We start from the raw sequence: 4,049 nt of genomic DNA, 5'->3' as shown, positions 1-4,049 counted from the left end.
AAGGCACGTCCAGCCTGGCCTTGGACACTTCCAGGGATGTCTAGTCCAAACCTACTCTGTCAGTTTGAACCCATTCCCTTTGTCCTGTCACTCCAGGCTCTTGGGAATAGTCTTGCCCCATCTTTCCTGTAAATTCCCATCAGGTTCTTCCTGAGTACCCACTACCCGAAATCTTCCTCACAGCTGCCGCCTGAGGAGAAACCCAACCCCATCCTGCCACAGAGTTTATAAACCTTTGAGATCTTTTGCTTCCCATCTTATCTTCCTCCTGGAGCAGCACTCGCCCCCATCCAAGATGTGGTCAGAGACTTATTATTCAGATGTGCCTCTCTCTCGTTTCCACAGCCCTCAAGGGAACAAATTATGTCAGTAACTCAAATCCCCCTTTAACTTCAAGGACTCTGACGGTAGCAGATGAATTTCTGTGTCTCAAAGCGCTCAGATTTAAGTACGCAATTATCCTCGCCGGTGTTGCCGGGCAGGAGCAGCGCTGCCGCGGGGAACGACGGCGGTGCCGCTGCCCTGACGGCTGCGTCCCCACGATGGGGCCCGCGGGCTCCATCCATCACATTAAACACAGCTCCTTCTCCGGTTAATTCAGCGCTTTGGGGACGCTGTGGGGATTTTTATAATTCTGTCCATCTGAGGGCACAGGAGCTTGTTTCTTTATAGCAGCCATTAATGTTCTTGCTCATCGCAGAGCCATCCCACGAGTCTCAGTGGTACCTGTGCCCCTCCATCCAGCTTGGCTGATTAAATGCTTGTCAGTTCATCCTGGCCTTAAAAACCAGGAGCAACAATTTAAATCGCAGAAATAAGTGGCAAGAATGGGGATATTCAAGTAAGACGTATTTTCTCAAAAGCATAAAATCTCCCAGTTAAACCATGCAGGTTTGGAGATGCCTGCTTATTGTTATGCAATTTCCCTCGGTGCTCAGGGCCCTTCTCTGCTTTGTTCTGTGGGTGAGATAATTCATATTCTTCTCCAAAAGCTTCTCGACTTGCTCCACTCTTGCAGTGCTGTTGCCTGCAGCCATGGAATACAGATGATTGTTTTTATTAGGCATAGAAAACTTATACTGTCTTGTAAACAGCAGCAGACTAAAACTGGCTGATGAACAGTATTTCTGCAGCTGGAAAACTTGGTGGTTGTTTTAATTTCCACAGCAAACTAAAAATAGTAAGGGAAATTCAATGTTGACAATTCTAATAAATAACTTTTAACAGCACTGTATGTTTCTTGTTGTTTATGCTGCTTTAGAAAGCTGATATGTACGTCCAAGTGATGAGGAAGCAGCCCCGGGGCTCCTCTGACCCAGCACTGTCAAGGGCTCACGCAGGGTGAGATACAGGGCTACAGGCACCTGAGGCTCTGCAGGTGCTTGAAGGGACAAAGCACCTTACATGGAGCCAGGATGGCAGAGATCTCTCCAGAGCTCTTGTGTCACACTCACCCCATTCTCCCCTCTAACCGTGTTATTTTGGGGGTAGGTGGTGGCAATTTCACAGCTGCAGATGTTGCTGCATTTTCTGAAATCCGGCTGAGATAACAACTGTCACATAGCACAGAAAGCACCCTGGAGAGAGCATGGATCCCTCTGAGATCTGTCCCCATCTCAGCAGCAGCAGTGTCTCCCGAGTGACTTGAAAGGCGATGTGGGGACTGCCAACAGCCCTCACAGGGAATCAGAGCAGCACAAACTATTTACATTAAACCCACATTTCCACATAAAAGGGGGCTTATTCTCAACAATATTAAAAAGTGGGTTTTATTAGAATCTGTTGTCTAAGCGGGCAGGAAAAAAAATAAGAAGGTTTTGTGAGCTCCATCATTCCTGTGAAAGCTGGCGGCTCCGCAGCAGCAGCTGATGAGCTTATGAAGCAGGAAGGGAGAGTCAGGCTGTGAAACTCGATGTGTAAATGAGCTTCTTGCAGCACTTGTCTCTGCGCCTGTCACTTGCACCAGTGTCCCTGTCTGTTATAATCCTCCCAGTTCGTTTGGCTAAACACGAGTGACATGCCAGGGACAGCAGCCAAAAAAAATGTTGTCTGTAAACACACTGGCTGTTAACTGTTGAATGCGAGGTCTGTCAAACTGAACAGCCATCCATCAGGAGGGATGGCCTTTTCCTGCCACGAGAAAGGTGTTTTGGGTTAAAGTGGCTGAATTCTGCTGGGGAGAAAGCAGGAGGAGGATCTGCTTCCCAATAACCAGCTTCCTTCCTCCCCATTGCCTCCTCAGCAGGGTAGGTTGGTCTCGTGCTCAAGATTTGAAGGCACAAATTTTTAGCTGCTGTTCCCTTCCATCACACGGTGTTGTCGTGCCAGCTCAGGTAATGTTGGTGAACATTGAGGCTGGACAGGGCTCCGAGTAACCTGGTCTGTGGAAGGTGTCCCTGCAGGGGGTTGGAAATGGACAATCTTTAAGGTTCCTTCCAACTCTTGATTCTATGAACTGCCAGCTTTGGTCTCCCAGAGGCACTGTCTCCTGGGAAATTTTCTGGGAGTTGATACCCCATCTAGAACTGAACATTCACAGGGGTCTGCAGCCCTCTGATGCAGCTGCCCAGAGCACCACTGCCCCAAGGACCTTTGCACCACTCACATGGAATAAACCCCTTATTTCCATCACAGAGGAGGGCTTATTCCAGGAGCTGGAGAGCTCTGACACAGAAATCACAGGGAATTTATGGTACATAATGAAACTTTATGCCTGTCGTGTGAGAAATCTCTTTGAGTCTTATTTTGGATTTCTTGCAAGTGTCTTACTAAGGACCAAATGTGGAAAGCCAGTATCTGAAGAAATTAATTAACACAACGGAGCTTTGTGAGAAAGAGCAGCAAAGAGGAAACTTGTGAAATTCATTAATGACAAACCTTAAAGGACATCTGAGAACAGGGAGCACAGAGAACCCAGCCCAGGCTGGGGGGCTGTAGTACCTGTCCACAGGGGGCTGTTTGGCACTGGTCTCCCTGTGATGGGGATGGCTGGAGGTGCCTGAGCCCTGCCTGGAGCCCTGCTGCTGGTGGTCAGGTCTCCCAGCTATTGATGCAAGCAGACCTCTGTGCTTACCTGGCAGATCCTTCCCAAGGCAGCTCCAAACACTGCCCAGTGAATTCCGAGCCCCCCCCCCTGCCCCAGGTCTCCTGTCCTCCCAAAAACCCCCATTGCTCCCAGCATATGGATTTTTAAAGTGTTTCACAACAAAAAATTTCCCCTTACATTTGCTCCAGGAGACTGATAACATGGATTTAATGATTTACTGGCAATTTAGCCTTGCTGTTAAAAAGCACCAGCCCAGAGAAACCTTTTCGTGGCTCAGTTAAATGGTTGCAGTAACTGCAGCCGTGCGAACAGGCGCTCCCAACCCTCCGCTTCCCGCTTTATGACGTGGCTTTGCTCCAGGGTTTAATGAGGGTTTGATCGGGGTTTAATTCCCGGCCGGGGCAGCAGCCTGGGCTCAGCCGCCGCCCGACGCTGGGGGTCAGTGTGAGACCGGCGGTGGGACCGCGCCGGGCGGGGCTCGGGGGGATGCGGGACACGGGGGGATGCGGGACACGGCGGGATGGGGAGCCCTGTGTGGGCACGGAGGGACAGGGAGTTCTGTCCTGTGCTCCTGGGAGAAGCTCAGCCCCCCCCAAGCCTTTCTGCCCTCCTTCCAGGGGCCCAGATCAGGGAATCACAGGATGGTTTGGGATGGAAGGGTTGTTAAAGGTCATCCGATTCCAACCCCTTGCTATGGGCAGGGATACCTTCCGCTAGACCGTTGCTCCAAGCCCCGTCCAATTTTTGCCTGGTTGCTTTGCTGAGGACTCCAGGGACCTGGAACAGTTGTGTTCAGCAGCTCAGAGTGTGCTGCTCCCAGCCGGCACGAAGGAGAACAAACAGCTTCTCCGGGTTTCCTCCAGTCCCCCCGCCCTCCCTTCCCTGACCACAGGTAGGTGARCCTGGTCCTGGCATTGCCTCCCTGCCCAGCTGTCAGAGGGACAAGCTGGGAACACGGCGCTCAGCAAGGCTGAACTCCATCCAAAATCAAGCCCCCAGGCTG

Source organism: Manacus vitellinus, unplaced genomic scaffold, assembly GCF_001715985.3.
Source record: "Manacus vitellinus isolate BGI_N305 unplaced genomic scaffold, ASM171598v3 scaffold_46_pilon, whole genome shotgun sequence".
Lineage (NCBI taxonomy): Eukaryota > Metazoa > Chordata > Aves > Passeriformes > Pipridae > Manacus > Manacus vitellinus.
Note: the sequence above shows the minus strand (reverse complement) of the source record.